The sequence below is a fragment of the Mobula birostris genome, unplaced genomic scaffold (genome assembly GCF_030028105.1).
Source record: "Mobula birostris isolate sMobBir1 unplaced genomic scaffold, sMobBir1.hap1 scaffold_181, whole genome shotgun sequence".
In the NCBI taxonomy this organism is placed as follows: Eukaryota; Metazoa; Chordata; class Chondrichthyes; order Myliobatiformes; family Myliobatidae; genus Mobula; species Mobula birostris.
Window position 1 is genome coordinate 1399278 of NW_027274856.1, and position 25000 is coordinate 1424277.

Here is a 25000-nt window from a genome sequence, read left to right on the forward strand (position 1 = left end):
TTAGAAAAATAGGAATATTTTGAAACACATATAAAAATTTTGGTAAAATCATCATTTTAACTGCATGAATTCGACCTGCTAACAAAAGTGTAAGTGAATTCCATCTAGAAAAAAAATTGCTTCATAGAATCCGCTAGGGGAACTAAATTAGCTCTATAAAGGTCTCCATAATTTTTAGTGATGATAATACCTAGATATTTAAAAGAATCCGTAACTTTTAGAGGAATGTCATCATATATAGAAGCAGAATCGTTTAAAGGAAATAATTCACTTTTATGCAGGTTTAATTTATATCCTGAAAACAATCCAAATTCATTTAATAATTTCAATAAACTAGGAAGAGATTCTTTGGGATTCGAAACATAAACCAAAAAATCATCGGCATAAAGGGAGATCTTATAAATAGTCCCATTTATAGAAATTCCTTGAATAGTTTTAGCTTCACGAAGTTCCATAGCCAAAGGTTCCAACATCAAATTAAATAACGAAGGGCTTAACGGACATCCTTGTCTCGTACCCCGGGAAAGTTGGGAAAAGGGGGATCTACAGTTATTAGTAATTACAGTGGCAATAGGGCTTTTATATATCAATCTAATCCATTTATTAAAATTAGTACCAAGGCTAAATTTCTCTAAAACTTTAAATAGATATTTCCATTCAACTCTATCAAATGCCTTTTCAGCATCTAGAGAAACAACACATTGGGGAGTGTTAGAGAGGGATGAGTATATAATATTTAACAATCTCCAAGTGTTAGAAAAAGGCCTTTTATAAAACCTGTTTGATGCTGAGAAATAATTTTAGCTAGAATATTCTCCATCCGATTAGCCATTATTTTTGAAAGAATTTTGGCATCCACATTTAATAATGAAATAGGTCTATATGAAGCACAATCAGTAGGATCTTTATCTTTCTTAAGAATTAAAGAAATAGAAGCTTCATAAAATGTGGAAGGTAACTCTCCTAGCAGAAAAGAATCTTTAAGCATTTCCAACATATAAGGAGTAAGCAAATGTTCAAATTTTTTGTAAAATCCTACAGTAAAACCGTCCAATCCAGGAGCTTTACCAGGTTGCATTGAAAGAATAGCTTTCTGAATTTCTCTTTCAGTAAAAGGAGCTTAAAGAATTTGCTGATCTTCAACAGATATTCTAGGAAAATCAATCTTTTGTAAAAAGGCATACATATTAGAAGGGTCAGCTGGAAACTGAGATTTATAGAGTTCACTGTAATAGTCTTGAAAAATTTTATTAATATCTTCATAATTACAAGCTAAACTACCATCTCTTTTACGAATTTTAAAAGTTTGTCTTTTAGCTCTAACTGCTTTAAGTTGAGATGCTAATAGCTTGTTACTTTTATCTCCAAACATATAAAATTCACTTTTTAATTTAAGCAAATTTCTTTCAATAAGATAAGTTAATAGTAAATTATATTGTGTTTGAAGTTCAATCCTTTGTTTAAATAAATCAACATTAGGAGAAACTGCATAAGTTTTATCCAGGTCTTTAATTAGTTTTGAAATTCTATCTAACTCTATTTTTGTCTGTTTCTTGAGTTAACCAAATAGGATATTATCTGACCTCGCAAATATGCTTTAAGTGTATCCCATATAATCAATTTCGAGACATCTCCTGTATTAATAAGAAGAAAGAAATCTTTTATCTGAATCTCTATAAATTTAACAAAGTCCGAACTTTGTACAATTTTCTGGAAAGCGCCAAGGCAAGTTAACATTACTAAAATCACTTAACTCAAAAGTTAAGCTTAAAGGTGCATGATCCGAGACAGCAATAGCATCATATTCACATTTCTGGACTTTAGACAAAAATCGGAAGTCAGCTATAAGATAATCAATTCTCTAATATTTATTATGAACATATGAATAAAAAGAATAATCTCTGTCATTAGGATGTAAATTTCTCCAGATTTCTATGAAACCATAATCATTTAAAAAGGAATTAATAAGTGTTGCCGAACGACTCGGAAACTGCTGATTGGTTGAACTCTTGTCAATCAAAGGATTTAAACAACAGTTGAAGTCATCTCCCATCAGCAACATGTATTCATTTAAGTCTGGTAAGAAACCAAATACATTTTTTAAAAAAGAAGGATCATCTACATTAGGTCCATATAGATTAACCAGGACAATTTTTCTATTACAAATTGTTCCTTTAATAATTAAAAATCTACCATTATTATCTGAGACAATGTCTTCTTGAATAAATGAAATATTAGATTTAATAAAAATAGATACTCCCTTTGTTTTATTTTGACAAATAGCATGGAATTGAAGGCCCTTCCATGTTTTAAAAAATCTATTTTGATCGCCCGTTCTGATATGTGTTTCTTGAACAAAAATTATATCGGGCTGGAATCGATTAATAACTTTAAAAGTCTTCCTTCGCTTAATGGGGTGATTCCAGCAACGTACATTCCAACTAATAACGTTTATCTGTTGAAGTACTATTGGATATTATTCTTAAACACGACAATACACGCATACAATCGAGGGCTAATCAAAGAAGGCAGTGATGAATACAACCAAATAGAAAACAAGCATGCTCCGGACTCCATAATGGGGAAAAATACAGGAAGTGTGTGTGAAAAAAACAAAATCCCACGGTAAGCCCCAAAATACAAAAATACCCCCAAACCTCCCACCATCCCCAAAGATAGAAATCCGGCAAAAGAGAGAAAAAGCCGGAATGCATCCCCAAGAAGAAAGCATAAGAACAGAATTCCGCGAGCCGCTCAATTTAAAGAATGATTAAAAGTTCTTTCTCTCAATTCCCCCCTCCCCCTACAAAGAAAATATGTAACCTTAAGATAAGAAAGCTCAGCAAAGAAGAAAAAAATGTTTATACTTCATCATTGAAAATAAACTAGGGAATGGGAAAACAGTGTCCAAAGACGCCAAAGCAATACTATTAACCCAAACAGTTTAATCTCTAAAGGGAGAAGAGCAGCACCCTTATTCTTTAACTTACTACCTTATTTAACAAAAGAACTAAAGCTAATTATCTATTACTAAACACTCCATAATATAAGAAAAAGTCTATATAAACTATAAGCAAACTATCACTTAATTAACAAAGAAAAAGGAAAGTCGAAACAGATAACCAAACCAGTTAACAATCTATCTGCTGTATTAATTCACTCCGTGTACTAAACAGTCTTTAAAGAATGTCATTCTTTAGTCAAACCGAGATGATCACCTCTTCTTTAAGTAATCCATTGATCAAAGGATATCTTCAGCATACTGAAATCTTCAAAGCCTGTTTTCTTTCAGAAAATTACTCAGAAACTCTAATATCCTTCATACATCAGCCGATTCCACAATAGAGTTGACAAAATCCGATTCCGCTTGGGGATCCAAGAAGACAAGAGGGGTAGAATCTTTAGGAAATAATTTTAATCTCGCTGGATATCTCAGGTGTAAGGGGATTTCGTCTTTTATGTTACTGTGTAGGGTATTTGGGAATGCTTCTTTGTTATGTTAAATGCTGAGAAACTTTTTGCAGCTTGTTTTGGGTTAGAGTATGATAAGAATATGTTACGAACCAATGGGGATAGTTGTTATGTTTTTGGTGTACTTGAAGATACTGTATGTGCGGGGTTTTGGGGTATAAGGCGGGTGAGAGAAACAGAGGGCGGACCAGGTGCTGTGAGTCCGCTAACGGGGTCGGACCCCGAGCGGAGCGTTTGGCGATGAGAGGAGACGGAGATGGACTCGTGTGGAGCATCTGGTCGACCACCGTTGGTCCCAGACGGCTGGTTGAGGTGGTCCAAGGGGTCGCAGGGTGAAGAAGAAGGGTCCTGAGCTCCAACTGTTTGTGCACGAAGAGATTGAACTTTGATAAGTGTGGCGCCTTTTATTTTCCTTTTATATTTTATTCTCTATTAGTTCCAGTAATATCTATAAACTGTATATCATTTAATTGTATCTGGTGTATTGTCTGTTATTTGGGCGGGGTGGGGTACATCACACAGCATCCACACAAACTAATTACCCAGTTTGGCGGGGCCGAGGGCTGTTTCCCTAGACGACAGCGAGCCAAACGATCCTGCGGCTGGCCAGGAGAGTTACATTGTGTGGGCTTTTGTCCGGGATTGGATCTACTGGTATGCTGTGTGGTTGCCCTGTTTAAGTCAGTAATGTGTGTCTCTGTGGGTTATTTGCTGGTTATTGCTGTATGTGTGGTTGGTAAGGTCTTTGTTTGAGTTCAGACTAGCACTGACGAGTTGGAAGTGGAACTTGGGGCTGTCCACGCTGTTGGGAGAGAGAGGAAAGAATGGTCTGATCTGGAGGTAGGGTCTGCGAATAAATGTTCTAGCTCTGGCAGGCTCCGCCTGGCGTTTGGGATAGTGTCCACCCCAAGAGGGGCGGAGAAGTGGGCGGAGCGGATCTCTCAGTTGTTAGATGAGTGGCAGTGCTCGGTTGAGGGAGAGCGACAGGGATTGGTTGAAGGTTTGAGTAGGCGGGCTGGTGACGGTGTTAGAGCTGTCACGTTCACTTACACTGTAGTGACAGCTGTCAGTTATTTGAAGGGGGGGTAAGTTTTCAGTGTGTCTTCTCTGGCTGGGAGGGCGGCTAAATTGCTTGCAGTGCCGGGGGATCAGTTCAGGGGATCAGTTGTTCAGCTGATCAGAGAGGTGTCGGGAAACTTAGTGGAGGCCCAGTGGGGGAACGGCTTGGGGTCTCTGGGGAAGCACGTTCCCAGCAATGTACCAATGAACTTCCAAAAGGAAAAGACCCCATTCCTGAAGGCTTAGAGGGGCCACGCCCCAGGGTGTCGTTACGGATAGAGGGAAGTGATGCTAAAGTCATCCTCGACCCTGGGGCACAGATCAAGTTGTTGTACAGTTCGTTTTACAACCGGTGTCTGAAGCATTTACCCTTGACAACCGCAAGGACACCGGAGACTTTGGGTACCAGTGCCAGTAGTTATCCAGAAGACAATGATTGGTTAATGACCCTGGAGTTCATGGGGGCATTGTCTGGGCACCCAGCGTGTCGAGTTGCTTCTGAGGACGTGTGTAGCAGCCTTGAGCCAGTACCGAATTTAAGCGAGATCCAGCGGTGGTACGACTTGGGGAAAGTAGCTGAGGGTGAGACCCTCTTCGTAGATACTCCAAACCACCACGAGGGAGGGGAGTTGACCGCTGAAGACACCTCAGTGAGAGAGAGGTCGCGGCAACTGGACCCTGGCGGCGTGGAAGATGAAGGCAGCGTGTGTGTGGATTATGCGACATGGTTTAATGTGCTGCATCTGAGGAGTGGATGTTGCCAGATCCCGAGGAGTGCGGCTATCAAGCTGAAGACGGCCGTTCTTATTTCCTTAGGATTCTTCCGATCCGGAAAGATGCCCAGGGGCATATCCGGAGCCCCTGCATCCTTCCCGGGGGGCATGAGGAAGACCATGGGGGAAGTGAAGGTGTGTGGAGTTTTGGCGTGTGTGGATGACCGCCGAGAGCTTGGATTCGCCTGGGGGGACTATGAGGCGAGGCGAGTGGCTGAGCCGGGCGACAGAAGCGAAGTGTCAAATGTGGAGGAGGTTTTGGCCGGAGGAATTTGGTGCAATGTGAGAAAAATGACCCGACATACCAGTTGAACTTCCTGGAGTTGGAACAGATGGTGGTGGACCTGAGGATGGAAACCCAGATCGTCAATCTGAATCAGACACAGGAGAGAGAGCGGATTTGCACCGCTGAACTGAGTGCTTAGAAATGCCGGCTGGAAACTGAGTGCCACACTTGTGGGACGACCATTGCAGACTTGAAATTCACGGTCATCAACGTGGAGAAGGAGCAATGGAATTCCGAGCTGACACTGCGGTCATGTACTGATGAATTAATCCAGCGAGAAGAAACAATGACCCACCTTCGAAGGGAGCAGCAGAAGCTCAAGACGTCGATCCAGAAAAGATTGGAAGACTTACAAGTTGGGGAAGATCAAGGAAGTGTTCTGACTAAGGCCAACAGAAAACCGAGAGCCCAGGGAGGGGAGTTTGACTACACTCCCGAAGAGGTGAAGAAATGGAGGACAAATCTCGGAAAAGGGAGGCGGACGCTTGCAAGGAACCTGAAGATGACGATCGAGAGTTGAAATGAAGTGGAAAAACTGAAAGTTGACCTGGAAGACGTCATCAGGAAGAAAAAACTGGAGGCTGAACGTCCTTTAGCTACTTCTTTTCAGGTCAGGGTGGAAGAAGCTGGTGGGGTAACTGCGTCCCAGATTGAGATGGCCAAGAACCCTGAGTCAGAACTGCTGAGGCTGTGGCGAGAGTTGAAGGAGTCCCCGAAAAAGCTGACGTCTCGACGCAGGAGGCTGAAGGGGTAGCCCCGGCTAAATGTTTCAGTTTGGAGAAACTTAAACAGCAGCTACCGATCGATGGAATGAAGAAGAATATGGATTCGAAGGATGGTGTGCTGGACCTGTGGTACATGCTGCCTTTCGCTAACTTCCCCGTGATTGAGGAAGAGACCTTTGGCCCTTGTCCCACTGGGTCAGGTGTAGTGGGGAGGGCTAGCTGTGGGCAGTCTGAGTTACGGCAGGACCAGGAAGGAAAAGAAGCGGGGCTCCGAGTTGTGATGGTGGCCTGAGTGAGAGAGGAGTTGGCAAGCAGGCCCGAGGTATCCCTAGTAGTGTCTGAGCCTTTACGATTTAGGTGAGGGGGTACGGAGGTCTCGGCGGATTATGAAGCCCCCAGATAGGTTGGCCTATGTAGCGGCCTTGGGACGGGCGTAAGGTCCACTGTTTGGGGAGCACTGTCTCTGTGTGTATCTGTGTATGTGTGTGTTGTGTGTCTGCAGGACTGGTTGGCAAATTATTTAGAAGTCATGAGGGCATGACTTTGTTTGGCGGGGGAGTGTAAGGGGGTTTCATCTTTTATGTTACTGCGTATGCTAATTAAAATGGCTTCTTTGTTATGTTATACTTGGGAATGCTTCTTTGTTATGTTAAACACTGAGAAAGTCCTCCTGCTAGCAGTTTGTATGGATCACGTTACCGATAAGAAGATGTTACGAACCAATTGGGATAGTTGTTATGCTTTTCGTGTTTGTAAGATATTGTATGCATGGGATTTTGAGGTAGAAGGCGGGAGAGAGAGACAGAGGATGGACCAGGTGCTGTGAGTCCGCTAACGGGGTCGGACCCCGAGCGGTGCGTTCGGGGAGGAGAGGAGACGGAGACGGACTCGTGTGGAGTGTCTGGTCGACCACCGTTGTTGGTCCCAGGTGGCCGGTCGAGGTGGTCCGAGTGGTCGCAGGGTGAAGAAGAAGGGTCCTGAGCTCCAACTGTTTGTGCACGAAGAGATTGAACTTCGTTAAGTGTGGCGCCTTTTATTTTCCTTTTATATTTTATTCTGTATTAATTATATAGTTCCAGTAATATCTATAAACTGTAAATCATTTAATCGTAACTGGTGTATTGTCTGTTGTTTGGGCGGGGTGGGGTACATCACACAGCATCCACACAAACTAATTACCCAGTTTTCCGGGGCCGAGGGCTGCTTCCCTAGACGACAGCGAGCCAAGCGACCCTGAGGCTGGCCAGGAGGGTTACACAGGGATGGAAAGAGTCTTTTTTCATGGGCGATCTTCATGACCGATATGAACTTGATCCGTTGTTCCATAACTTCCCGTGGATAATCTTCATAAAAATGGATCTCGGAACCGTTAAATTTTAAAACTTTCTGTTTTCTTGCACATTTTATGATTTTGTCTTTAACTTTAAAGCGAAGAAAGTTGACTAAAATTGGTCAAGCTTTATCTGACAAAGTGAAAATTCTGTGAGCTCTTTCAATATCGGGAGGCTGAGATAGAATATCCAGAAACAGAGATTGAAACAGATTGGCAAAATAATCCAATAAATTCCCATTCTTGGAGCCTTCTTTAAGACCCACAACCCAAATGTTATTCCTATGCAATCTTGCGTCTAAATCGACAATTTTGCGTTGAGCCTGTTCCAAGTGGGTTGAAATATCCGCAATCTGACGTTTCGATTCTTTAAACTCAGTATTCAAGGAAACAATATTTTCCTCAATAGTCTGTAAACTCTGTCGGAACGACTTCAACTCAGAAGTGTTACTGTCCATTTTGTTCTCGAGACCCATCAACGCACCTTCCAAATGCTCAGACCAGACAGGCATATCTTCTGATTTTTCTTTCAAAGTTTTTCCCTTTCCATTGCTGGGTTCAAAAAGTTGTTTTCCACTTCTTAAAGGATACGACATAATGACCACTATTTCCCTCCCAGATCCAAAAAATAAAAGTTGAATAATTCAGTTTAGACTGGGGGAAAGGAGGAATTAAAGGCAGCCACAAAATTTAGGTATTACTCCATTGAGCTACAGGCAGAAGTCCGACAAGCAGGTAATTGGAAGAAGTCCAAAAAGGAAAGGGTCTGGGCACATGGCCAGGTGAAAGAAAACAGAAATTAAGGACTGTCGTGATTTAGAGCTACCAGCAGAGGCCCTTCGACCCAGTGTTCAGGCTGGATCCTTAACAGCCTGTTACCAGTGCTTCATTGAATATTTTCAAACTGATCCCGGCAAACCGCTGACCCCCAAGGCCGGTCCTCACAATTCTTAACAAACCCGGAACAGGCATTTCGTGAACCAACCGCGCCCGCTCCTGACAATTCGTTAACCAACCTGGCCTGGGCAATTCGTTAACCAACCCGTCCCAGACAATTCGTTAACCAAGCCGGCCCGGGCAAATTGGTAACCTCCCCGGTCCTGACAATTCGATAAGCAACCAGATGAGGACAAATCCTTTACCCCCAATAAGAATTGGTTCATGCCCCACCGTCAAAATGTCCCAGCCAATGTTTATCAGAACATCCTTCATGGCCCGCTGTTCAGAGGGCTCGCCACCTATTTAATACACATCAGCCAGAAGCTGATTGAGTGCACATTTCGTGGTTTTACGTGTCACGTCCACATACTGAATGGATGGTCCCTACCCACTATTCGTGGGGAACGGTTATTGCCGGTGTTATGGGCTTTTAGACCTACTCCCTAGGTGGGGAATGGTTACTGCTGGTGGAAAGGGCTAGTAGACCTACTCCCTCCCTGTGGGGAATCGTAATTTCCGGTGGAATGGGCTGTCAAATTTGTCTTGATTTTTTTCCTTTTAAGCATTGGCGTTGGATTGTTCTTAACGGAGATTGTGAGCTTAAGTCAGACCATATGACATGCACTATGACTAAGAACACAGTGATGGGTCATTGTCGTGAATCATAGTTACTCCCGTTGGTTACCCGCGCTTCCTTGAATATCTTCAAACTGGCCCTGGCAACCCGCTAACCCACCCGGCCGGTCCTGACAATTCTTAACAAACCCAGAACAGGCATTTTGTGAACCAACTGCATCCGGCCCTGATAATTGGTGAACCAACCCGGCCCGGGCAAATCGGTAACCTGCCCGGTCCTGACAATTCGATAAACCACCAGCTCAGGACAAATCCTTCACCCCCAATAACAATTGGTTCATGCCCCACCGTCAAAATGTCCCAGCCAATATTTATCAGAAAGTCCGGGGAGGTACGAGGCAAGATGGCAGCACAGCACTGAGCGCTGACATACAACCCTCCTTTATCAAGTTCTTCAGGGCTCATAGATGGTCTTAATACAAGATTGAGTTGGAGAAAGATCTAACTAAAGACATGGCTTCAAAAAAAGATCCAAATTCAACCAGGAAACAAGATACCAGCAGACAACACCAAGCTAGCAATTCTTCCGAAGAAATAGCTATGCTAATTAAACAAACAATGGTAACGGAGATGGAATCGCTGCAAAAAACAGTAGCCCACATGCTATGGGAGTTGCTGGAAAAAGCTCTCGACCCCATACAGAAGCATATGGCAGAGAATGGCAACATTCTCCAGTCGTTAAAGGAGCAAGCGGACATTCACGCTAAAAAATTTAACATGGTCTTCAATAAAATAGAGAACATTCAGGTTTGCTTACGCAGAAATGAGGGAGTTACTAACACCTGTCTCGTGGAGGTGTCTAAGATATGAAAGAAGCTAAACGACTTGGAGGACAGATCCAGGAGAAACAATGTGCGGCTGGTCAATTTACTGACAGGTGCTGAGGGCGACAATCCAAGAGTTTACCTCCAGGAGATGCTGCCTAATTGGATTCCAGCGCTCAAGAATTCCCACAGCACTCCACTGGAGATCGATAGAGCACATAGGATCTTTTCCAACAACACGTCAAGACCGCGGACCATGATTTTTAGGCTTCTACGGTACACTGACCGGCAGGCTATCCTGGAGGGTGCGAGGAAAGCCAAACCTACTCTCCCTGATGGCACCCAGCTACAGTTCTTCGCCGACTACAGCCCCGGCACGATGCAGGAACGGCAGGGGTACAAGGAGATCTGCGCTAAGCTTCGGCAGAAGGGGATCGACTCGTTCCTCATATACCCGGTAATTTTGAGAGTGAATATCAAGGGCATGAAGATGTCGTTTAACTCAGCAGAGGAAGCAAAAGAAGCTCTGAAATCATCAGTGCTGGGAGATATGGAAGAAGACCCTGGGCAAAGTCCACACGCCCCTCGGGAGGAGATGGAACAGAATTAAGAGCTCGGACCAGCCTGTATGCGCAATCTAACAGGAACGGGCAAGATAACATTCTAGATGTGAAGTTTTCGGGTTATTATTTTATCCGAAAGTCATTTGTTGCACCTTTGTATTTAGTTAATTAAGGGGCCAATTAGTTTCTGACTATTGCAGGTCAGAGTTTTAAGGTAATATTCAATATACCCAAATGTGATACTTCATCAAGAATGAAGCTGAAAAACAGCAGCTTGTTCTGACTAACTTTAGAATGTTACGTCTCCAGTAGACTTGTTCACATTTCTGGGCACCAGATAAGACGTCATTAGCGCCATCGCTAAGCGACGGTCTATTGAAGCGACAGTTTCTTGCAAATTAGCTGTTGGGATCTTGATTTTGTGTTATAATATATTTGAGATGGAAACAATTTTACTTATATAGGTTAATGGGTTTGTCCAGCTTTTTTTTTCCTGTCTCTTTGATATGATTGTCTATGAGAACTGCTTTGCCTTTCTAATTTGTTGGTACTGGAAGGGGGGCAGTTGATGTCAGTGTTCAGTGTCTGACATTGCTCAGTGACACTCACAGATATTACAAAGCAAAGGGTTGAAGGGGAGGGGGGTGGGAGGGGTGATGGGGGGGTGGGAAGTGGGTAACTCAGGGCTTCACCATCAACTTACAGCAACAGATCCAGGGGAAGATGAGCAACACAGATAAATTAGAAAATCTTACTATTGTATCATTTAATGTTAGAGGATTAAACTCTCCCTACAAGCGTTCAAAGGTTTTAGATTTTTTACGCAGAAAGAAAATAGATATTGCGCTGTTACAGGAAGCACATCTTAAACCTAATGACGTTGCCAGGGTTCAAAACCATTTTTATAAACCCGTTGTGGCATCAGCTGATGGTACTCGTACAAAAGGAGTTATGATAGTAATGAGACGTAATATTAATGTATCAATTGAAAGGACGAGCGCTGACAATAAAGGATGTCTAGCTTTTTGCTGCAATCCATTCAGGGTAAAAAGTTGCATTCATTAGCTTATATGCCCCAACTATATTCGAGGTTGAATTTTTTCCCTCAATTACCTCACAATTACTGAAGTTAAGTGACTACCAACTATATGTTGGTTCGGACATGAATGCTTTGGTAAACATTAACCTCGATAAATCTTCCTCAACTATATCAAGCTCTCAAGAATCTGCTTCCAAAGCACTTAACCTTTTTCTAGCGGATTTAAATTTAATGGATGTGTGGAGGGTGCATAATCCATCTGCTAAAGACTATACCTTCTTCTCCACAAGACATAAAACTTTCTCTCGGATAGATTAAATTCTTATATCCTCCAGTCTGCTGCCTTTGGTACACTCATTAGAATTTTTGCCCAGATATCTATCTGATCACAACCCAGTCATATCTACTTTTAATTATGGCAAAATTAAAAATAAGGCTACTAGGTGGAGGTTTAACTCCACCCTTCTGAAAAATGACGAATTTCTATCACAACTGAGAACAAAACTGTCAGAATTTATAAATGTAAATAAAAATAGTGTCTCGGATGTGACAGTGATTTGGGCCATCAAGGGTTTCTTACGAAATAACGCTATATGGTTCAGTTCTCACCTACATAAAAGCCGGCTCCAAAAGATTTCCACCCTCGAAGAAGAATGTAAGGTTTTGGAGAATGATCTCAAAAGGAGATACACCATAACAAAAGAAAACGAGCTCAAAACAGAACAAGCAGAATTAAATGATTTATTAAGAAGCAGGGCAGAATATATGATCCATATAACCAAACATAAGTATTACGCAGAAGGCAGCAGGCCGAGCCATCTTTTAGCTCTAACGCTCAAACAACAGGAAACTAAAAGGTCTATACCAGTGATTAGATGTGCTAAAAGTGGAGTAGTATCTTCAACAGAGGAAATAAACCAGACATTCAAGAATTACTTTAAAGAATTGTTTCCAAGTGGCTTAGTTCCTTCTGAGAATGACTTCACTGATTTTTTCAGTGGATTAGACCTCCCTACGTTGTTGTTAGAGGGCACCAAAACTCTAGACTCTCCTATTACACTGGATGAGCTACTCAAAGCTGTCAAAACTACAAATAAGGGCCATACGCCAGGCATAGATGGCATACGTGTGGAACTTTACCTAGCACTTTGGGATATTCTTGGACCAGTATGGTTAGAAACATTAAATTATGCTTTTGGAAATGGTGCTTTCCATAGAGATCTAAGCACAGCCCTGATCACAGTTATACCTAAGCCCGGTAAGGACCCCTTGGAGTGTGCCAATCACCGTCCAATCTCCTTGATAAATGCCGACCAAGATATTTTCCAAAGTCTTAGCCAGTAGACTTGAGACAGTAGTTGGGAAAATAATTAGCCCAGATCAAACGGGCTTTATCAGGGGGCGTCTCGCATCTGATAATATTCGCCGGCTCTTACACGTACTGAGTGCAACACATAAAATCCCACCTGCCTGTGGCCTGCTATTTCTAGATGCTGAAAAAGCGTTCGATCGCCTTGAATGGCCATATCTTTGGAGAGTTCTAAGAGAATTTAAGTTCAGCGATAAATTTATCAATATGATTCAAATACTGTATGCTAATCCTTCAGCCCGGGTATGTGTGGGAGGAGGTTTCTCAGAATTATTTGACATAGGACGGGGCACACGACAAGGGGACCCTTTGTCTCCTTTAATTTTTAATATATCTATTGAACCGCTTGCACATTTAATTAGAAACTCTCCTCATATCTCCCCTATTGCAATAGGTACAACATCACATTCAATATCACTTTATGCGGACAACACGCTAGTTTATATGGCAAATGTTCAACAAACTCTCCCCTATGTTTTAAAAACACTGGAGCAATTTGGATTTCTTTCAAGATACAAAGTTAATTTGTTAAAATCAGCACTGATGCTGATTAATGCGGATAAAAGTAAGGTGTCTCTTCCTCCCCAGATTAAAGTTACAAATCAAGTCCTCTACTTGGGTATTAAAGTTAATACTTCACTATCATCTGTGGCTAAAACAAATTACTCTTTAATTCTGAAAAAAATAGAAGATATTAATAGATGCAGACACATCAGTTCCGACCCGTATTTCGGTCATTAAAATGAGTATCTTACCCTGCATTAGTTTTATCAGCTCAATGATCCCACTTGCACCTCCAGCAGGATATTGTCAAAAACTGGACTCCTTACTACAATGTGATATTTGGAACGGTAAACGACCCAATATAAAATGGTCAGCTCTACAGTTCAAAAAGTCAAATGGGGGATTGGCATGTCCAAATTTTAAATTGTATCACTGGGCATTTGTATTAAAAAGTCTAGCTATTGGATGGAGGAGGATAAAGTTTCGTCATAGAAAAATATAGAACAAGAGCTAATAGCACCAATAAGGTTGAAGGACTTTCTCCTTACAGGTATGTCTACCAAAAAATGTGATTTGTATTACGGTCCAATTTTAACCTTTATACTACAAGTGTTTAGAGCAGCAGAAAAATTCCCAAGATTTAAAAGCATATGGTGCAAATCATCTCCATTATGGAACAATAATCATCTTCTATCTGGGGGGAAACCAATCACTAACAGAACTTGGGAGGATAAAGGTATTACTACTCTTCAAAATATTAATGGGACAAGTACTATCCTTAGCTTTCAAGAACTGGCATCTCGATGTAATATTGATAAACATTCTCTTTTTTGCTATTTTCAAGTAAGATCAGCTTGTAAAGCCTACGGCGTTCCCTGGGGGTCAGATTTAAAGGACCATCCCATTTTAAGTTGCATACAGGACGGATAGTGTCATATATCTATGATAAATTAAACTCTCAGAATTATATGCCCACAACGGGAATGAAAGCTTGGGATAGGGACATATCTGAATTGGGACAAGACTTAGACTGGGATGCAATTTGGGATAATGTTGCCGGTACTTTGAAAAGCCCAAATCATCGGTATATACAGTTGAAATTTTGTCATAGAGCATATTTAACACCGAGAATTAGACATCAAATGGGACTGGTTCCTGACCCTTATTGCTCATTTTGCCCCCATGGAGCCATTGGCTCTTTTATACATGTTGTATGGGAATGTCCAGGGATTTTTGATTTGTGGGGGAAGGTTATCAGTACTCTTCCAGAACTAACAGGGATACAACTACCAATGGACCCCGCTGTACATCTTCTAAATGATGACTCCCACTTTTCCCTTATGGAAAAAACATGCAAAATCTGGCTGGCAGGCCTGACTGCAGCCAAGAAGATTGTAGTCCAGCGTTGGAAACCTCCCCATGATATTTCAAATATTCACTGGCTTCGGAGATTTTTGGACATTTCTTACCTGGAACTTTCATCAGCAAGAGTAAATGATGCACGGCCAAACACAATCATAATGTGGACAAATTTGATATCTAACTTTAAAGATCTTCTGTTAAAATAGGAATGCTTTGTCTGTGTATGTACTACTATTCAGTTGGTTGGTGGAGGGGGGAGAGGGATGGGGAGAGGGGTGGAGAGGGGGTGGGGATGAGGATGAGGGGTGGGGAGATGGTGATGAAGGTTGTGGGGTGGCTGGGTTAAACAGTCAAAATGTAATTGGCAACTGGTTGCATTGAATGTAATTTGTTGGTGTTGCAATAAAAAATGAATCATAAAAAAAGAAAAAAAGTCCTTGATGGCCCGCTGGTCAGAGGGCCCGCCACCTAATGAGAGTCATAGTTACTCCCGCCGGTTACCAGCGGTTCATAGTGTCAGAGGTTTCTTTTTTTAATGTCACTGTGTAGTCAATTAAAATGGCTTCTTTGTTATGTTATAATCTAAAGGGCTTCTTTGTTATGTTAACTGCTGAGAAAGTCCTCCCGCTAGCAGTTTGTATGGATCACGTTACCGATAAGAAGATGTTACGAACCAATTGGGATAGTTGTTATGCTTTTCGTGTTTGTAAGATATTGAATGCGTGGGGTTTTGGGGTAGAAGGCGGGAGAGAGAGACCGAGGATGGACCAGGTGCTGTGAGTCCACAAACGGGGTCGGACCCCGAGCGGGGCATTCGGCGAGGAGAGGAGACGGAGCCGGACTCGTGTGGAGCGTCTGGTCGACCACACTTGTTGGTCCCAGGCGGCCGATCGAGGTAGTCTGAGGGGTCGCAGGGTGAAGAAGAAGGGTCCTGAGCTCCAACTGTTTGTGCACGAAGAAATTGAACTTTGATAAGTGTGGCGTCTTTTATGTTCCTTTAATATTTTATTCTCTATTAATTTTATATTTCCAGTAATATCTATAAACTGTCAATCATTTAATCGTATCTGGTGTATTGTCTGTTATTTGGGCGGGGTGGGGTACATCACACAGCATCCACACAAACTGATTACCCAGTCTGGCGGGGCCGAGGACTGTTTCCCCAGACGACAGCGAGCCGAGCGACCCTGAGGCTGGCCAGGGGTTCTACAATTGAATATTTTCAAACTGGTCCCGGCAAACCGCTAACCTGCCCGGCCGGTCCTGACAATTCTTAGGAAACCCGGCCCGGACAATTCATTAACCAAGCTGCCCGGGCAATTCGTCAACCAAGCCAGTTCGGATAATTCGTTAACCAACCCGGCTCGGACGATTTGTTAATGAAGCCGGGCCGGGCAAATCGGTAACCCGCCCGGACATACAATTCGATAAACAAATAAATGTGGACAAATCCATTATCCCCAATAACAATTGATTCATGTCCCACCGTCAAAATGTCCCAGCCAATATTTATCAGAACTTCTTGATGGCCCATGGGCCCGCCATTATGAGAGTCAGGGTTACTCCTGCCAGTTACCCGTGCTTCATTGAATATCTTCAAACTGGCCCTGGCAACCCGCTAAACCGCCTGGTCGGTCCTGACAATTCTTAACAAACCCGGAACAGGCAATTTCGTGAATCAACCACATCCGCTCCTGACAATTCGTTAACCAACCCGGCCCACACAATTCGTTAACCAAGCCAGTTCGGGGAAATCGGTAACCCGCCCGGTCCTGACAATTCAATAAACAACCAGCTGAGGACAAATCCTTCGCCCCCAATAACAACTGGTTCATGCCCCACCGTCAAAAATTCCCAGCCAATATTCATCAGAAAGTCCTTGATGGCCCACTGGACATGGGCCCGCCACCTTAAGAGAGTCTAAAAACGCAAACAACAGGAATTCTGCAGATGCTGGAAATTCAAGCAACACACATCAAAGTTGCTGGTGAACGCAGCAGGCCAGGCAGCATCTCTAGGAAGAGGTACAGTCGACGTTTCAGGCCGAGTCCCTTCGTCAGGACCAACTGAAATAAGAGTGAGTAAGAGATTTGAAAGTTGGAGGGGGAGGGGGAGATCCAAAATGTTAGGAGAAGACAGGAGGGGGAGGGTTGGAGCCAAGAGCTGGACAGGTGATTGGCAAAGGGCATATGAGAGGATCATGGGACAGGAGGCCTAGGGAGAAAGACAAGGAGAGGGAGAACCCAGAAGATGGGCAAGGGGTATATTCAGAGGGAGAAGAAGGTGGGGCATTAGCGGAAGTTAGAGAAGTCGATGTTCATGCCATCATCGACTTCTCTAACTTCCGCTAATGCCCCGCCTCCCCCTCGTACCCCATCTGTTATTTATTTTTATACACACATTCTTTCTCTCACTCTCCTTTTTTCCCTCTGTCCCTCTGACTATACCCCTTGCCCATCCTCTGGGTGGTGTTCTCAGGATTGCTGCCAGTGCTACGTGACAGTGATGGTAAGAATTGGAGGAGATGGCAGTTGAATGTGTGGCTGAGGAGTTGGTGCAGGGAGCAGGGTTTTAGATTTTTAGATCATTGGGATCTCTTCTGGGGAAAGTGGGACCTGTACAGATTGGATGGGTTGCACCTGAACTCGAGGGGGAGCAATATCCTTGCAGATAGGTTTGCTAGCATGGTTCGGGAGGGTTTAAACTACTTTGCGAGGGGGATGGGACCCAGAGCGATAGAGCAGTGAAAGAAGTGCATGGAGTAAAGCCAGATCTAACAGATAGAGTGGCTTTGAGGAAAGAGAAGCAGAATAAACGGTGTAAAGACAGTAAGGTAGAAGGGCTGAAATGTGTGCACCTCAATGCAAGAAGCATCAGGAGCAAAGGTGATGAACTGAGAGCTTGGATACATACATGGAATTATGATGTAGTGGCCATTACAGAAACTTGGCTGGCACCAGGGCAGGAATGGATTCTCAATATTCCTGGATTTCAGTGCTATAAAAGGGATAGAGAGGGAGGGGAAAAGGGGACGAGGGGTGGCATTACTGCTCAGGGATACTATTACAGCTACATAAAGTGTGGGTAATGTAGCAGGATCCTCTTTTGAGTCAGTATGGTTGGAAGTCAGGAACAGGAAGGGAGCAGTTAGTCTATTGGGGGTATTCTCTTGGCCCCCTGGTAGCAGCAGAGATACAGAGGAGCAGATTGGGAGGCAGATTTTGGAAAGGTGCAAAAATAACAGAGTTGTTATCATGGGTGACTGTAACTTCCCTAATATAGATTGGCACCTAATTAGTTCCAAGGGTTTAGATGGGGCAGAGTTTGTAAAGTGTGTCCAGGAGGGATTCCTGTCACAGTATGTGGACAGGCCGACTAGGGGGAATGCCATACCAGATCCAGTAGTAGGTAATGAACCGGGTCAGGTCACAGATCTCTCAGTGGGTGAGCATCTGGGGGACAGTGACCACCGCTCCCTGGTCTTTAGCATTATCATGGAAAAGGATAGAATCAGAGAGGACGGGAAAATTTTTAATTGCGGACGGGCAAATTATGAGGCTATAAGGCTAGAACTTGCGGGTGTGAATTGGGATGATGCTTTTGCAGGGAAATGTAGTATGGACATATGGTCGATGTTTAGAGATCTCTTGCAGGATGTTAGGGATAAATTTGTCCCGGTGAGGAAGATAAAGAATGGTAGGGTGAAGGAACCATGGGTGACAAGTGAGGTGGAAAATCTAGTCAGGTGGAAGAAGGCAGCATACATGAGGTTGAGGAAGCAAGAATCAGATGGGTCTATTGAAGAATAGAGGGAAGCAAGAAAGGAGCTTAAGAAGGGGCTCAGGAGAGCAGGAAGGGGTCATGAGAAGGCCTTGGCAAGTAGGGTAAAGGAAAACCCCAAGGCATTCTTCAATTATGTGAAGAAAAAAAGGATGACAAGAGTGAAGGTAGGACCGATTGGAGATGAAGGTGGAAAGATGTGCTTGGAGGCTGTGGAAGTGAGTGAGGTCCTCAATGAATACTTCTCTTTGTATTCACCAATGAGAGGGAATTTGATGATGGTGAGGACAATATGAGTGAGGTTGATGTTCTGGAGCATGTTGATATTAAGGGAGAGGAGGTGTTGGAGTTGTTAAAATATATTAGGACGGATAAGTCCCCGGGGCCTGATGGAATATTCCCCAGGCTGCTCCACAAGGTGAGGGAAGAGATTGCTGAGCCTCTGGCTAAGATCTTTATGTCCTCGTTGTCCACGGGAATGGTACCGGAGGATTGGAGGGAGGCGAATGTTGTCCCCTTGTTCAAACAAGGTCATAGGGATAGTCCGGGTAATTATAAACCAGTGAGCCTTACGTCTGTGGTGGGAAAGCTGTTGGAAAAGATTCTTAGAGGTAGGATCTCTGGGCATTTAGAGAATCATGGTCTGATCAGGGCCAGTCAGGGCGGATCGTGTCTAACAAGCCTGATAGAATTCTTTGAGGAGGTAACTAGGCATATAGAAGGGGGTAGTGCAGTGGATGTGATCTATCTGGATTTTAGTAAGGCATTTGACAAGGTTCCACATGGTAGGCTTATTCAGAAAGTCAGAAGGCATGGGATCCAGGGAAGTTTGGCCAGGTGGATTCAGAATTGGCTTGGCTACAGAAGGCAGAGGGTCGTGGTGGAGGGAGTACATTCAGATTGGAGGATTGTGACTAGTGGTGTCCCACAAGGATCTGTTCTGGGACCTCTACTTTTCATGATTTTTATTAACGACCTGGATGTGGGGGTAGAAGGGTGGGTTGGCAAGTTTGCAGATGACACAAAGGTTGGTGGTGTCGTAGATAGTGTAGAGGATTGTCAAAGATTGCAGAGAGACATTGATAGGATGCAAAAGTGGGCTGAGAAGTGGTAGATGGAGTTCAACCCAGAGAAGTGTGAGGTGGTACACTTTGGAAGGACAAACTCCAAGGCAGAGTACAAAGTAAATGCAGGATACTTGGTAGTGTGGAGAAGCAGAGGGATCTGGGGGTACATGTCCACAGATCCCTGAAAGTTGCCTCACAGGTGGATAGGGTAGTTAACAAAGCTTATGGGGTGTTAGCTTTCATAAGTCGAGGGATAGAATTTAAGAGTCACGATGAAATTGACAGTTGCGGAAAACTTCTACCATACTTTTGTTTGTGCAAGTGTTTTCTAACTATTCCACAGCAAGAATAGGATCTATTTTTAGAGATCCTCACCATTGGACTCCTCTATCCTAATAAGGAGATTTTCTTTCCAACAAACCTCTTTGCTTCCCATAACATATTCAATGTTTTGATTGTCCTCTTTAACCTAGTAATCACAACACCTTTTTGTGTAACTAGAAACCTACTGCAAGAAATATATTTGAAGTACTGGTGAACCAACATCAACTGAAAATAGACTATAAATCCAGTTCCATAAGGTCACAAAGGACTTTCAAAGTGACTTCTGAAATACAGACTGTAAAGTGAGGAGACTGAGAAATGTGGTTTCTCTCTCAAACAAGATTTGCCAGTGACATCGACAAGATTTGCCAATGACATTACGGGAGTTAGGAAGGAAGCTGAGAAGCAGGACCTCCAGGGTAGTAATCTCGGGATTGCTACCTGTGCCACGTGCTAGCGAGGGCAAGAATAGTAGGATCAGGCAGATGAATGCGTGGCTGAGAGACTGGTGCAGGGGGCAGGGCTTCAGATTCTTGTATCATTGGGATCTCTTCTGGGGGAAGTATGACCTGTTCAAAAAGGTCAGGTTACACCCGAACCCGAAGGGGACCAATATCCTGGCGGGAAGGTGTAATAGAGCAGTTAGGGAGGGTTTAAACTAATTTAGCAGGGGGATGGGAACTGGAATGACAGAACAGAGGAGGGGGAAAACAGAAATAAATCTAAGATAGTGAGCAGTAAAGATGTCAAAAAGGACAGGCAGGTGATGGGGAAAATTTGCAGCCATTGGGATGAGTTGCAGTGCAATCAAAGCAAAAAGTACCAAATACTGGTCTTAAGGTGTTATACTTAAATGCACGCAGCATAAGGAATAAGGTGGATGATCTTGTTGTACAGCTACAGATTGGCAGGTATGATATTGTGGCCATCACTGAGACGTGGCTAAAGGATGCATGTCTCTGGGAGCTGATCGTCCAAGGTTACACGGTGTATCGGAAGGATAGGAAGATAGGCGGGGGGGGGGGGGGTGACGTGGCTTTATTGGTAAGAAATGATATTAAATCATTAGAAAGAGGTGACATAGGATTGGAAGGTGCAGAATCTTTATGGGTTGAGCTAAGAAATCGCAGGGTAAAAGGACCCTGATGGCAGTTATATACAGGCCTCCTAACAGCTGCAGGGATGTGGACTACAAATTCCAACAGGAAATAGAAAAGGCTTGTCAGAAGGGAAGTGTTATGATAATTGTGGGGGATTTTAACATGCGAGTGGATTGGGAAAATCAGGTCGGCACTGGATCTCAAGAGAGAGAATTTGTAGAATGTCTGCGAGATGGCTTTTTAGAACAGCTTGTTGTTGAGCCCACTAGGGGATCGGCTGTACTGGATTGGGTATTGTGTAATGAACCGGAGGTGATTAGAGAGATTGAGGTGAAGGAACCCTTAGGAGGCAGTGATCATAACATGATAGAGTTCACTGTGAAAATTGAAAAAGAGAAGCCGAAATCCGATGTGTCGGTATTTCAGTGGAGTAAAGGAAATTATAGTGGCATGAGAGAGGAACTGGCCAAAGTTGACTGGAAAGGGATACTGGTGGGTAAGACGGCAGAGCAGCAGTGGCTGGAGTTTATGTGAGAAGTGAGGAAGGTGCAAGACAGGTATATTCCAAAAAAAAAGAAATTTTCGAATGGAAAAAGAATGCAACCGTGGCTGACAAGAGAAGTCAAAGCCAAAGTTAAAGCTAAGGAGAGGGCATACAAGGAAGCAAAAATTAGTGGGAAGACAGAGGATTGGGAAGTTTTTAAAACCTTACAAGAGGAAACTAAGAAGGTCATTAAGAGGGAAAAGATGAACTATGAAAGGAAGCTAGCAAATAATATCAAAGAGGATACTAAAAGCTTTTGCAAGTATATAAAGAGTAAAAGACAGGCGAGAGTAGATATAGGACTGATAGAAAATGATGCTGGAGAAATTGTAATGGGAGATAAGGAGATGGCAGAGGAACTGAACGTGTATTTTGCATCAGTCTTCACTGAGGAAGACATCAGCAGTATACCGGACACTCAAGGGTGGCAGGGAAGAGAAGTGTGCGCAGTCACAATTACGACAGAGAAAGTACTCAGGAAGCTGAATAGTCTAAGGGTAGCTAAATCTCCCGACCAGATGGAATACACCCACACGTTCTGAAGGAAGTAGCTGTGGAGATTGCAGAGGCATTAGCAATGAACTTTCAAAAGTCAATAGATTATGGCATGGTTCTGGAGGACTGGAAGATTGCAAATGTCACTCTACTAATTAAGATTGGAGCAAGGAAGCAAAAAGGAAATTATAGGCCTGTTAGCTTGACATCGGTGGTTGGGGAGTTGTTGGAGTCGATTGTCAAGGATGAGGTTACGGAGTACCTGGAGGCATATACAAGATAGGCAGAACTCAGCATGGTTTCTTTAAAGGAAAATCCTGCCTGACAAACATATTACAATTTTTTTGAGGAAATTACCAGTAGGCTAGACAAGGGAGATGCAGTGGATGTTGTGAATTTGGATTTTCTGAAGGCCTTTGACAAGGTGCTGCACATGAGGCTGCTAAACTAGATAAGAGCCCATGGAATTACGGGAAAGTTACATACGTGGATAGAGTGTTGGCTGATTGGCAGAAAACAGAGAGTGGGAATAACGGTATCCCACTCTGGTTGGCAGCCGGTTACCAGTGGTGTTCCACAGGTGTCCGTGTTGGGGCTGCTTCTTTTTACGTTGTACAACAATGATTTGAATTATGGAATAGATGGCTTTGTGGCTAAGTTTGCTGATGATACAAAGATAGGTGGAGGGGCCGGTAGTGCTGAGGAAATAGACAGTCTGCAGAGAGACTTGGATAGATTGGAAGAATGGGCAAAGAAGTGGCAAATGAAATACAATGTTGGAAAGTGTATGGTCATGCACTTTGGTAGCAGAAATAAACGGGCAGACTACTATTTAAATGGGGAGAGAATTCAAAGTTCTGAGATGCAACGGGACTTGGGAGACCTCGTGTAGGATACCCTTAAGGTTAACCTCCAGGTTGAGTTGGTGGTGAAGAAGGTGAATGCAATGTTGGCATTCATTTCTAGAGGAATAGAGTATAGGAGCAGGGATGTGATGTTGAGACTCTATAAGGCACTGGTAAAACCTTGCTTGGAGTACTGTGTGCAGTTTTGGGCTCCTTATTTAAGAAAGGATGTGCTGATGTTGGAGAGGGTTCAGAGAAGATTCACTAGAATGATTCTGGGAATGAGGAATGTTTGACCGCTTTTGGACTGTATTCCTTGCAGGTTAGAAGAATGAGGGGGGGACCTCATAGAAACATTTCGAATCTTGAAAGGCATGGACAGAGTGGATGTGGCAAAGTTGTTTCCCATGGTGGGGGAGTCTAGTACGAGAGGGCATGGCTTAAGGATTGAAGGGTGCCCATTCAGAACAGAGATGCGAAGAAATTATTTTAGTCAGAGGGTGGTGAATCTATGGAATTTGTTGCCACGGGCAGCAGTGGAGGCCAAGTCATTGGGTGTATTTAAGGCAGAGATTGATAGGTATCTGAGTAACCAGAGCATCAAAGGTTATGGTGTGATGGGGTCCTGAATTCCCCCTATGAACTGTGCTTTTGAAAAGAGAGGGAGAGAGAGAGTTATTTAACACCGACATGTGCTTTTGAAGAGAGAGAGAGAGAAATGAAGATTGATCACACGTTGTTTATACTTTCTTCAAGGATATTTGCCTGCTTGTACATTTCCTACACAGACAAAGGAAGGAGGAGTTATTTCAGTGAGAGTTGATGCTCAACACAGTAGTATAAAATAGAAGGTCAGATGCTAGACCTCAGGCACATGTTTGTGACACTGAATGAGCTTTGTTGTGCCCACGGAAAATGTGGGTTTTTGGAGGATCGATCAGGCGGATCGATCAGTGGCTCTTGCAGTGAAAAAAAAGGTAGTGACTGGTGGGGAGTTGTCCAGGTGTCCACCCTTCCCTGGGTGATAGCTCCACCACAGAAAAACGGTCCCCTTTGTTATGGTCATCGTAAGACTGTATCTTTTTACCCCTAGACTTAGAGAAGCTTGGTTTTTCATATACATATTTCCACACTTACTGATATACTTACTTATATATATAATCATTGCTAAACTGTTTGATTTATTTACATTTGTATTACTGTATTGTGTAGTTACTAATAAATATTATTAGTTTATAGCAATACTGGACTCCAAAGTGTCTTCCATCTCTGCTGGTTCTTTATTCCCGTCACTGGGTACGTCACAAAATTGGGGCCTGCATCCGCAATATGAACAAATTGGTCGGGAGGCTTGTTTGAATTGATTGGGGAAATTCCCTTTTGAATTGGTTGTGTGGAAATACAGCAGAAATGGACGTTACTGTTGAGCAGTTTATGTTGGAACCAACCCCGGAAGCGTTGGATGATGCTACGAGGGTTGTGCTGTCGCGAATTGCTCAAAAGTTAAGGCTACAGGTGACCAGTATAATGAGGAAAGCTCAGATGCAGACGATAATAGCCCAGCATCATATAGATAAGGGAACGTTTGATGAGGAGGCGTTAGAGTTGTTTTTTGGAAGGAAACCTACTGAGGCTGAGGTTCAGTTGAAATTGCAATTGAAATTAAAACAGCTCGAGGCTGTTGAAGCAGAAAAGAGGAGGGTCCGTGAGGCTAGGGAGGCAGACAAACAGAGAGAAGAGGCAGAAAGACAGAGACAGTATAAAAGGAAGATGTGGCAGCCAGAAGGTTTAGTGTCAGATCCTGATGATTTTTACAGCTCGGAGGGGCTTGTTTTGTTTGATGAATTTAAAAGTTGTGTTCCTGATGATGTAAGGGCATACCTAAATTCAGAGGATGCCGCTACCCTGCGGGGGTCTGCTAAGAAAGCAGACGAAATTGTTTTAACTCACGAGCTTCAGTTTACTCCAGATGAGAGTTTGCCAGAGAATAGCTGGGAGGTTCAGGGTGACCTTGAATTTGAAACT

The 25000-nt window shown here is 43.3% G+C and overlaps 1 long non-coding RNA gene across 1 annotated transcript in view; it reads left to right on the forward strand.

Annotated features, from left to right (window-relative positions):
- Positions 1-25000, forward strand: part of LOC140192594 (uncharacterized) — a 42845-nt gene that overhangs the window by 16963 nt on the left and 882 nt on the right. The window lies entirely within an intron of this gene.